Raw genomic sequence first — 13,046 nt, 5'->3', positions numbered from 1 at the left:
TGATGTGATATAGATTATATATAGAATTGCAAATGTAGTATTCAAGAGACTGCCAGAGTTTCTGTGTCTGCGCAGCTTCAGACCGTCGGTGTGGCCTGAACCCTTGAACCCTTAATAGTGAAAGCATGAATCCTGTCAGATGGAAATAAAGAGCTAGACTGGTAATGAGGTAGTTTATATTTCAAGCTTTTTTTGCTGATCATGCAAAAATGGTCAAAAAAAAAGATGGGAATAAGACACGCTCAAAATGGGGATCAGGCTTTTTCTTTGAGCTTCTGCAGAAGTCAGCAAGTACATGGAGACTGTAACTATTGCTGGTCCATGACTGGTTGATTTTAGGGAGAGCAGGTGATGTTTTGAAACCTCTTCATAAACATCTGTGCTTACACTGGCTTCAAATGGTGACAAAAGTGTTGAGAAGCTGTTTTTAAGGGAAGTTTGAGGAGGGAAGTTAGAAATAATGGATAGGGAAGAACATACCAGTGGATTTGATAGTTTGGTGACCTTCCTTAAACAATAAATAATCCATTCTAATAATATTGAGCTGTTATCCTAGTTAAAAACCAAAAGGATTCTTCCTTGATCAGTTGAACATTGAGAAGCTTTGGTTTCTTATGTTAAATTCTTCCATGACTTCTCACCTGCTACGTTTTCCTGGTTTTTGAAGTCAAGAGATAAACATCATTCAAGAGTGGCTCAGCTGTGCTGATCAGGGAGACAGATTAAGATGATGTTTCTCTCAGACAACAAATGTGACAGTCTGTTTTTATATGGAGTCAATTTTAAGAAGTCTTACTTAAGAAAACAGAAAGAAGAACTGAAGAGAAGTTTAGTCCGTGACATTTCCTTCCTTCTCCCCCTAAATTTGTACTGTATAAATACTCCCTGAAATCATTGCTTGGAGTGACCTTGAATGGTTTCTCAACCTTTGATGAATTACTTTCAGGTTTTATTTCTGAAGAGTTTGTACAATTAAAGAAAAAAGATATTCCTAGGGGATTCCCTAGGAAGATCTGTCTGTCTTGTTACGGGATACGTTTCTTGTACTGTCACAAGATGAAATGAGGGGCTCCCCTGACAAATATAAAAGTTATGTGACAACCCATCTATTTTTAGATGATTTAAATCAGTGAAGAGGGAAAAACATTTGTTTCCAAGACTGTAATTTTCCAGATGACACCATTTTATTGCATGGTGCCATACCATGAGAAAGAGCATTCTTGTGGCTTTTGAACTGGAAATCCTGTAGGAATGCTATTTCTGGCATTTATTTGCTGTGAAGCCAGGCACACATGGAGAGCAGACAGACTGACCAGATACAGTTTGTGGTATTAAGGCATTCAGAAAAGTCCCTGCTGCACAGCCCTTTTCCAGTATGCAAAGTGTTGAGTGAAGTTGAAAAATTATCAATGAAGATCAAATCTGAAAGCTATGATCTGATCAGACAGCCAGACTTTCACGCTATTAATGTGTTCCTTCCTCTTACAAAAATGTTATTTTGAAAATTCAGCTTTTCTGTCTTCATACATTGATGATTGTAAAATAATTCTTGGTAAAGTACAAGATTTTGATACAAAGTGGGAGTGAAGGTTGAATGCACACTTTAATGAAAAACCAAATGCGGTCACTCCAGTTTAACTGGGAAGATATTTTTTTTATTTACTTGAGTACCACGTGTGAGCATGCAAAAAAAATGTTGATTGAAGAACGAACACAAGAGTAGACAGCTTAGGCCCATTCTTTGGTAACCTTCCGAAGTGGGCAGTCACAGTGAATTCAGTATGGCTACCCATGCAAGAAGAGTTCTTGCATGGGTAAGTGGTTATGGGAGGTAGCCCCCTATAGCTTAAGAATTTGTATCTTCAGATACTTTCTGTATTCAGTTAAACAGTCGGCTGGATTTTTCCTTTTTCAAAAAAAAAAAAGAAGTACGCTCTGAAATTTTTCTTGAATATAGTTGTGTCTCTCCACAGCCTCTCTCATAGGAACAGCTCTAAAATGATAGTCTGCCTGAACGGAGCAAAAACCCTAATAAATATGGTGCATTCCTCTTTAAAAAGTATATTTATTTAGTAAGTTTAGAAACCACTCTGAGGTTAGGTTACAGCTATTGGGATTAGAGGGCGTCTCGTGGGCAGTTCAGACATCAAGCTATAGGTCCGTGGAGCGAAGCTGAGCTGTTTCTAGCCTGATGTCTGAATTATGAATTAGGTTCATTCTAATTCCAATGGGGTAAACCTCAGAGCAGTTTATATACTTATGGCTAAGTGCTCCTAAAATACAGGCTATTTATTTAAAACATACATGTAAAAAGTAATATCTAAAAAAGATGTCCGGCCTAGCGATGCTGGAGCACAGCAACCCAGCCAAATAAAATCTGGATTCCAACTCTGGAGCACTACGGAAGGGGATGGCACAGCTGGCTTTATGCCACATGCTGATACTCCCAGCTAGGCCAGATCCCCGCTTGGCTCAGGGTGAACTGGAGCAGCCACGAGACTAGATTAATTTGCATCAGCCCAAGGCACTTGCCTCTTCCTCACCATGCCCGTCATGCCCAGACTGGGAGAGCCGTGGGGCGCGATGCCCTCCCTCGGCCGTTCGGGAAAGCTCCTTGGGCCAAGAATACTCTGCGGGGTTGGCTCCTCTCGCTTTCTGTCGCTGGAGTTGTGCAAAGAAGCCCGAATCTACTTTTTAGTCTAGTTGGATATTTGGGGAGTAGAATGGAGCTGGAGGGTTGGGCAGAAAGCACAGGGTTTATTAATAGCATCAGCAACGACTTCCATCTGGAGCCACCCTGGTCTCTGAGCTCATGCTAGCAGCGGTGCCAGCTGGTGAACCTCTCACCTTACTCATACGGCTTTGACCCCTGCTGCTAGCAGTCAGGTAGCCGTGCCAAGCTGCAGCCTGCAGCTGGCTGCTTCACAGGACGCTGCTGACTGGCTGCCTTGTGGGGAAGAGCAGTCAGTGCGGGTTTCTGCAGGAGGCTAAGCCATCCCTTCCTCTATTCATTTTGCTCAGGCGACCAAGGGATCTGAAGGAGAGACAGCATCCGATGTTATTTTCCTGGGACGGGAGTGGAACAGAAACTACCCGCTATTTTAGGACAGCTGAGCTGGGTCCATCACTATACAGAAAAATGAGTCAGTTTACACTGTGGTTCTCTCTTCCCTCCTCACCATCCTCCTTTAATTTCCATTCCAGGAAATAAATGGGACAAAATACCTCTCAAGTAGTTACTTCTGCCTTAGCATTGAGTGTGATGTAGAGAAATCTTCTGGAAACTACCCTTCCCAGGTTTGGTCAGAAGGTGAAGATCTGTTGCAGATGCAGAAGCAACAGATGTGTAGTGGACACGAAGGGCAGATTTCTTTGGGCACTGAAGAATTGTCATGGGGCTGAAGGAGCGCATAATTAATTCATGTGGGGATCCTGGGGCCAAAGATCACTTTATACAAATTTGCAGGAGTTGGCAAAACAAAATGTCACAAGGGAGCCAGTGGGAGTTAAAAACCGTACATGGACAAACCCCGCTGTTATTGTTTTCTGTTTTCAGAGAAACTAAATCTCGCCATTTTGTGTGGCAGCAGAGTGCTTACTCATAGTTTTTGGATGCCTGAGGCTGACCATGCAGAACTAAGTATGCGTGAGTGTAATGAGAATATTGGAATAATACCTCACCCTCAACTGCCTAAATCCATTCAGAGATGCTTGGCATAACTGAATTTTGGGCTGGGCTCCGCTCAGTACAGGAGCAAGGAGTGGAGTGCTTTCAGTGGACTGTCGGGATATCGGCAAACTTCCCACGTCACTGATCAGCATGATGGTAACTCTAATGAAGGGGTTTGGAGAGTGACATGAAAGCAGTGAAAGCTCTGAATAGTGGATCCCATCTAGCCCTGCTGCTGTCCTTTGGTCCATGATTCTAACTGTCATCCCTCTCTGGGCATTGTCAAATGTGTCTATTATCAACAACCTTTCCCTGGGCTGTAGCATTCAACTAGTAGTTGTACGTAACGGCAGGTGATACTAAAGCCTTTTATTCAGATGTGCTCCAGGTACAGGAGAAAGATCACATCTAGAATTGCTTGACTTTCTGCATGCTCTCTACCAAAAGTCTTTAGGCAATAAGATTTGGTCAGATGAATGTGTCTTTTTGTTTCGCTTCGTTTTGATAGGCTACTCATCTGTCCTTTGAGCTGTCTGGATTAGCATCTGCCTTACTTCGGACCAGGTCCTTGAGGTATGATGGCACTACAGAACAGACATGATGGCTTGGTGAGGGCTCAGATGTGCCTGCAATGTGTTAGAACCAGCTGCATGCCTGGAATGTTGCTTTCTTTGCTGATGACCAATACATATGGCCAGAGGAAAAATTCTCCAGGAAATTGTCATAGGAGAATATGCATCAGTCAGTAAAAGCAGAATTACAGAAAAAAAAAAAAGATCCTGTTGTAACAGATTAAGTACCTATCAAGTGACAACAGCAGTTTATTTTCCTTGAGCAAACGTAATGGATATACTTAGACATAATCCTACCCTCAAGTGTTTTAATTCTGATGGCACTTCTTATTAAGGAGAGTCGCCAAAATGGAAAAGTGCACACTCTAATGGAAACAATGTCATAAAGCTGACAGCATTTCTACAAGGTAGGTTGACACCTAAATTAGCTAAGAAGGCTTGAAACAAGATGGAAAAAAATTAAAATGAAAAGGAAAGAAAAAGATTTGCTGTGAGTCAGTGTTTTTAATATTTGATGAGTGTTTTTCAGTCTGTATTTTCACAGCCAATTAAGATACAAAGGGTAAGAGGATTAGGTCTTGTTTGTTTTATTCTACCTTCCCAGTCTGTTGACTGGCTAACGAAGAAAGTTCCAGGCCCAGGTGGGAGTTCATACCCGCTTGTGATTTCTCTTTGCCTCCATGTTTTACTTGAAAATGTACTTTGTTAAACTTGCAACTCATCCTATAGCCTTGAAACAAAAAAGGCAAATACAATGGATTCAAGCTTCCATGTCTCTTGGCCTCTTGGTGTTGACACTGTAGGCATTGCTTATCCGTACAGCATAGACAATATGCCCATACACTTATTTATTCCATGCAGATGACCAAAATCACATCTGTATGCTGATGTATGGAATGCCAATATGACCTGACTTGCTTGTATATCTCCTTAACTTCATTTGTAAGGAGATAATTTTTTCCTAATCAAGGGTTTGCAGGTTATTAAATCACCCAGCAGGCTAATGAGGCCTACAGTGTGTTTCTATGTGATTCCTAGTATATTGTCTCAACCTAAGCAAAACCAAAGTTGTGTAAGTCCAGGAGCACCTGAAGGAAAAAAATGCATGGTTTAAGGAGATACGATTCCTTTTGTGCTGTCTTCTTGCTCCTGCTGGAAAAAGTATTACTTTTGTACTAGCCCACACTGTCAGCAGATTACTTTGCAACCCTCAGTGCAGAATGTGGCATGCCGTAAAGAAAGCTGCTTATGCGCAAGCTGAATTTTTGGCTCATCATAAGTCAGTTAGGCTATGTTATATTTCAGGTCTATGGATTTAATAAAACAAGAGACTTCAAGGTTGGAGATCATTCTGGAGAGCTCAGCTTCTGTTCCAGAAATGTCATTTTCCTTCTCTACTCATATGAGTTTCTTTGTCTGTATTATATGGTGCAAGGAGTAGGATTTGATTCTCTGTCTTCAAGGAAGGGGGAGGAAGTCATATGGAAGAACTAGAGAAAGACATTCACACACAAAAAAAAAAAAAAACCAAACAAAAAACCCAAAAAAGGCATAACCATGAGCATGTTGGTTGGAATGAAGTTCTTTCAGGTTCTCTCATGACATTCAGACTTTCAGTCTCCTCCATTCAAAAACTTAACTTGACAGGTAGACCAAGAGATATAGTTTTGGGGTGATGAATCTAAAATTGAAACCACCTCTATAAGAAGTAACAGAAAACCTCTCTGGTATCTCTGTCAGCATGTCTAACGTTTTGAGACAGTCCGGAAGACATTTCAGAAAACAAGCTTCCATGGCTCATTGCTCTAAGTTGATTACTCATCTTTTCCTTTTGTAGTAATGTTTTTCTAAATGCATTTCATTCAACACAGTGTTTCTTTGGCAACAAATGGCAGCTCATTGTTGAATAGCTAGCATTGCTTTGATGATTTTATTACTTCAGTGCCCATTTGCATAGCAGAATCCCCTACAGAACTGACACAGCCAGTTCCTTGTGTCAAAATTTTCAGAAGGTTGAGCTTCAAAAGTGCACAGCTTTCAGCAGCAGAAAGATGAGTGCTTCATCCCATGAAATTGTTTGAGGTTAAAGGTTCTTTACTTGTATAGTGGTGAGGCCAAGGAAAACTAAAAGACCTTGTAAAATATTTTCACACACATGTGCAAAGACACCTTGGGACAGCTAAGAGTGGTCTACTTAGGGCACTTGTGTGCGTTGGCAGAGAATGACTTAGCAGAGGTTTAAATCCAGTTTTTTATATCCCAGCTGACAGCCCCAATCAGTAGGCTATCATCTACACTGAAGTTATTTGGGCAGCCTCTCTTTGTGTGTCTCTCTCCTGTCTCGTATCAGTGTGGTCCTCAGTTTTCTTCCTTCCCAAGCAGTCTGATCTCTGACACATGGTGAGAGGATTTCTATGTTTTTTTGGGTTTTTTTTTGCACAAAGGAAAAAAGAGGTTCTACCAAGCTTTAAAATGGTGTAATTCTAATCTGTTTCAGGCTCCCCGCAGGTCCTGACTGCACAGTGGCTGTCCAGGCCTAACACTCCACTGGAGTTCTTTGTTCTGCTTTATTGAGGCTTAGATACCTACAGTTTATCTTGGATGATTGCTGGCTGTGAGTCTATTGGAAGATCTGTAGTTTAGTCTTTCTGTCATCTCAGAGCAGCCCCACTTATTTAAATAAATAAGTATTTTTTCAATGAAACAAGGTTTTGATCTATATTCCAGGTGAGTGCCAAATTACTGGAACTAAACATTGCAGAAAATGCCATTCAAAATTTAGAAGTGATTTCATGAGACAAGTTTATTCTAAATTAACATGTTCCCATTAAGAATTCTGGTTTTGTGGAACTGATATTTTTGGCATTAAAATGTATGTTAAAAAGCATACTAATGGATGTTTGTGTTTTTCTGCAGACTCGTGCGAGGTGAACATCCTGACCTGAGCAAAGTAGGAGCAGGAGTTGTTGTACTGAAGAACTTGATATACTGATTCTAAGTTTTTAAACCACCACTGCAATGCTCCTTCTTAGACAAATAGGTCCAGCTGTACTGGTTATTGTGAGACCTGATTTGCCTCTGACAGAAAAATACATTTATGATAGTATCCTAACTTGTTTTTGATAGAGGGACTAATTTTCTGGATTTCAGGTGCTAATTAAAGTGAGGATTCTTCCAATACATCACTGTGCTCCCACTAAACTGAGTTATAAAATTTCTCTGGGAACAAGGATAGGCTACTTCACAAAACCTGGCCTCACATTCCTTGTCATTTCTCACATCCATCTAAGGTGGTTGGAACCTCAACCCTTACCTCCTCAGTTTAAGAACATCCTTGCCACTAGGAGCTCTTGGTTACCTGGCCAGCTCTCATTCTACTAGGATGATTGCTGACTGGGTTGTAATTAACTGGACACTTCCATTTATCTCTTCACGTTGGATCAACAGAGTAAAATGAAGACTACATGTTTAAAGCACTTGAAAGGCAGTAAACTTTCAAGTGGCATCTAATCAACCTGTGGAATTTGTTGCTGTGGGACATGGAGGCAAACAGTTTGAGAGTCAGGGTAGGATTAAGCACTTGAATAGGAATAATACCTGCAGTTAACTTTGTGAGGTTAAAGTATTATGAGGTTTATCAGTTCTTTTGCTTCTGGGCATAAACTGCCATCTCAGCTTGTGAAAGAACTGGTTTCTGCTCTGGCTTATTGCTCCAAGCCATCTGTGGGATGCTTTCACAGGGTGTGGGGCACATAAGTAAGTTGGTGCCAGAGGGGAGGACAGCAAATGGGAACGGTCACTAGCCCTGCTGTGGAGCAGGGGCTGCCGTGCTGGTTTTGACACTCCCTGCTTCTGAGGGATTCTACAGCCCGTGTGGGAGGCAAGCGGCACAGCCAGTGGCCTGCCTTACATTAAATCTTGTTCGCAGAAAATTGTCAGGGCTGGGAAGTGATTTATCGTCCAGTCACTGCATGGCCATTTTTCCATACAAAATAGAAGCCCTCCATTATGTATGTGTGTCATCTGACACACAAATATATTAAAAGGAATTAAATCCTCTCACCATTTTGTCTGAGATCACACTTATCTGCACATGCTTTTTCTGTCTTTTTGGTAAAGAAAATCTAGAAGGAGGTGGCTTGAACATTCCTGCCTTTTTCAAACTTTTCCTGTAATGTCTCTTCACAGACAGAGATTATACGTATGCATGTTATGGCTAGAAGTAAATGCACAGGCATTAACTACAGCAGCAGGTGTTTGGGGGATTGTTCACCTCTAGAATATTTGCACAACACCATTTGAACAATTAGCTGTTTGCCCTCAAGGACTGGGGTTTATAAAATGGAACACTTCACAGCAAGGGTGGTTCTGACTGGAAATGGCAGGTTTTGTTCTCAGACGTGAAGATTAAGATTAAAACTTTAAATGCCTGGTTGTACCGAAGTGGAACTTTGGATTTAGACTGCAAAACTATGTTTAGGCTGCAGGAGAGCAGAGAGACAGTACTGTTGGTAAAGATGTTATATTAGAAAACAGGGTTAAGAGTGGCTCTCCTCAGGCAGAGATACGGTGTCTTCAGATAGGCTTGCAGGAGCATCTGATGGTCTTATCTCACAGAGTTTTTAAAAAAGGAGAACACTCTCACTTCTTTGAATGATTAATGTAACCACAAATGTTACTAAGAGGTCTAGCTGAACCCAAACAAAAGCAAGTGATGCTTTTCCTCCAGTTGGCTCCAAGGAGCCAGCCAGTCAAGGTGTTAAATATGCTGATCTCGAAGACCAGGATAAAGGGTTGAGGAACCAAATTTAAATGCTTCTTTTATTCCCAGACTTCCGCAAATTTCTGTACTCCATTCACAGCTTTATTGTTAAAGAGGGCAAGGTGTTGGAGACGCCATGAAATATGCTGTACCTCCCTATTGATCTGGGTGTCTACGTAGGGATGCTAGGTTCTCTCATGTGCGCTACTGGATTCTGGGGTGGAGGTAGCTGGACAAGAACTACCTCTCTGCATGACAACTACTATCTGGAAATTTAATGTATGGATCTACTGACCTTACCAATCCCTTGAGGGACCATCCCTTTAAGACTCTGTGTGCTGAGGTGAGTTGAGCGATGGGACAGAGCACTACTAGATTACTAAAGGACGGTAATTCCCTCGTGTTACAGGCTCTGTTGCCAAATTACAGTGGTCAGGGCCTCGAGTGCACCAAAAGCCCTTAGTTGCCCTGACCAGCCTTACCCAGGGCCTCCATCCATGCAGCCCCTGCCCATCGGTCCATGAGCTCCATTAAGTTCAGTCCTGGGGCCCCCGAGTGCCTGAGAGATGTTGCAGATGTGCCTGTATCTTGCTGTCCTGAGTTGCTGACTGGATTTCCAGGAGGGACACCAGGCCTGTGTTGTCGCTCTGGTTCTGATCCTGTCTCTGGGTGGAGCTACAGTGTTGGTAGTCTTTGCTTCTGTCTCCTATCTTGACTAGATGACTTGACTTCCAGAATGGACCTCGGCGGTGTAGGTAGCCTTGTCTCCAGCTCTGTTCCAGCTCTGCCTCTAGAGACCATTGTGTTATGCAGTAAACATGGAATAATCCAAAGTACATTTGGCATTGCGCTGTAGCTGTGAGAATATTACCTGGCGTAGTCAAAGTCCGAGAGGAAGGGAGAGAGAATAGCAGCTGTGGTGATGTGCTCGTTAATGTACTGTAGACTAACTGACTCGTTGTGAACCACCCAATGGCATCCAGCTTCCTTGTGCCTATTCCTCTACTTCAAACATGCAGCTAAACAATGTCCTGATTCTAGTTCTGTGCCAGAAGGGCAGCTTATAAACCCTTCTCAGACAACGTACAACCTCCTCCTTCCTTCCTGTGAAACCTCCCGGGGCTTAGCATCTGCGGGGGTGGTGGAAAAAGGGAGGGAGAAGAGGAGGAAGGGTGAGAGGAGCAAATATCCGTTGCCAGCCGTTCCCGATGGAGAAAAAGGCTATGATAGTAAATGATGCATTTTATGGCGGAGAGGAAATGCCTTCATCTCATGAGCTGTGGCCGCTTACGAGCACCCTGGCCAGGGTTCTGGCTACCTGAGGAGGAGGGGGTAGGTCCCCGACTGTACTCGGCCAGATGAGAAGTCTGCGAGTTGGGAGGTGTCGTCCCGGGTGGATGTAAAATACTTACAGGTGCTTCCTGCCGCCTGGCTCCAGCTCCAGCTCTATGTCGGGAGAGCTGTGAGCAGATGATGTAGTTGTGTCTGGAAGTTCTCAGGTGGCAGATCACCCCTCAGAGACTGTCGCAGCAAGCGTGGGTCAGCACAGTGAGCTGAGTTTGGAGCTGTGGAAGATTGGGAACTGTAACAGGCTGTACTTTTCTGACCTGGAAAAAAGGGCACAGGCAAGGAATGGTTGCGGGTTTTTGTTTGTGGAATTTCTTGCCTTTCTCGTTTCATGTTATCCGAAACGCACTTTGAGCCTTGTCTTGAAATGAAACTTTTTGACGCTCATTTGGAGTCATGCCCAAGGGGTGATCTAGAAGCTCGACAGGAAAGATCTGTGTCATGATGGCTCTTACAAAGTCCGAATAAAAATGGGCTTATACCACGTCTAGCAAACTCTGTAAGCAGAGCTTTAACCCTTTTGCAAGGAAGAACGTTTTCCCTCAGCCATCAGGCTTTTTTTTCTGTTTTCCTCTTCATTCTATTTATAGCCTGCTCTAGTCTAATTTTTCTTGGCCATTAGACAAGTAAGCAAGTCTTTTCTCTGCTGATCTTAAGGTGGAGTTTGTTTATACGTATACAAGATCTGTAATTACATAGCAGTGTGATTCCCCACAAAACACCCCCTAGCCTCCACTCCCCAAATTCATATAGGACTTCTTTTCTGCAAGGCCAAACACACTTTCAGAGTTTCTAGACAAAGCTATTTTGTGTACATACGATTTTCCCTCCCGTCTCAACACTTCCCTCACAAAACAGAAAAAGGAGTGGGAAAAAAAAAAAGAAGACAAGGCAGCTGGGAAATCTTAGACTAAAGGGCAGATCACATTTCAAAACATTGTGATCTAAAAATAGCAATTCTGATTTCCCCTTCCCTCTCTTTCTCTCCCTTTTCCCCTTCTTCTCAATGTAATTCATTTTCTCTAAAGAAAATTCCCATCCTGGGAGTATATGAACCATGTAACACTTCAGTGAGATTGATTTGATTTGCAAGATGCAGTTATGATTTAAAAAACTGGGAACTGGGATAAAAGCAAGCATGAGACTATTGTAACTTGTGCAACTTTATGTAACGCTACACTGCATGCACACACTTGCATGTGTGGTAACAGGAGTAATAAGGCTAGAATTCATGTTCCTTTCAGTTTATGTCAGGAATTAGATATTTTTATGGATTTCACATTAATTATTAAATATTTTGGCTTTGTGGACTTACTTCTATCTCTCAAAGGATACTCCTACTGAAGTTTGTGGGTCTACCCTTCTTGTATGAAGATCAGTGGTTTTCAGTTGCGTGAATTAGATTGGAGGGTTTGGGTTGTTGGTTTGTTTTTGTTGTTTTTTTTTAACTTTCATTGGTGTTTTCAAAAGCAAAGAAGAATTTTGCACCTTTTTGAGTGCCACTCTGCTGCAGGTAAAGAATGTAACAGCTTGTGAGAGTGCAGCTAGAGCCAATAATAATTTGACTGACATGTCTTGGCACTGAAATGCCTACTAAAACTCACTCTGTCCTTTCAAGATGGAGATTTTAATGCTGGACACTTGTTTGAGATGAAAATTCACTCTCTTTATAGATCCAAAGAGCCTACATCCATGAAAGATTCTCAGAAGGATCTAATATTTCTATTGATGATAGAATAAATCCTTCAGTGTCATGAAGTTTCCAAGCCATGGAAGTTTCCAAGCCCAGTACGTACTGCAAACATGTTTCCATATGTAACACACCGTACTTTTCCATACAGGATCCCAAAGATTCCTTGGAAAACCGCAGAGGGCAGTCGACTATGATAACCTGGTAACAGTTTTAGGAAAAAATATATTTACTTTTAAGAATTTATAGGAAATATAGCAATTCTCAGTAGGGGTTAACTGTGGATTCTGGGGATAACAAAGTTCGTCACGGGAACAAAAGTCTTCAGATATTTGATGGGCATGATTTCAATGAAAAATAAGGAGCCCTATTCAGAAAATTTTGACAATATATATACTCTTGTTTCACAGAAAGGCAACTTCTTTGATTTTATGTAAGATATGCACGCTTTTAAAACCAGTTCCAGAGTAAAATCCTGATATTCTTTCCATGGATTTGAGAGAGTTCCAGTAGGTGGGAGGTTAGCTCTCCTACCTACACTGCCAGTAACCAGAAGAGGTTTTTTAAAGAGCTGTTTATTACATGGTATGGTAGAACAAAATTTTTCAATACAACCCCCTGTCTCCTGCAGCTTGCAGTGCTAACACAGGTTTGTGGTGCCTGCTGGAATCTGCCTGGATTTTAAGGCAGAATTTTAAATATGCTATCTGTTTGTTTCCCTCTTTACACACAATGCAGTAAAAGCTTGCATTAGTATTTAGAAATGTCTGCATGTGTGAGACCATGACATTTGTTTGACACAGACTCCCGTGTTGACTTTCTGCAGGATTAAAGAAACTTTGTCACAGAAGGTACTGCACATGTGTAGGCGAATTTCTGTGTGTAGACACAGGTATTATAAAGAGATTGATAGCCCAAGTACTCTTACTGCTTACATTAGCTGCTCTGTGGCTGTAGCTTTTTACCTGTAATTGAACATCACCATCATCTTAATGGTGAACTTTA

This window comes from Buteo buteo, chromosome 19 (genome assembly GCF_964188355.1).
Source record: "Buteo buteo chromosome 19, bButBut1.hap1.1, whole genome shotgun sequence".
NCBI classification, from domain to species: domain Eukaryota; kingdom Metazoa; phylum Chordata; class Aves; order Accipitriformes; family Accipitridae; genus Buteo; species Buteo buteo.
Note: the sequence above shows the minus strand (reverse complement) of the source record.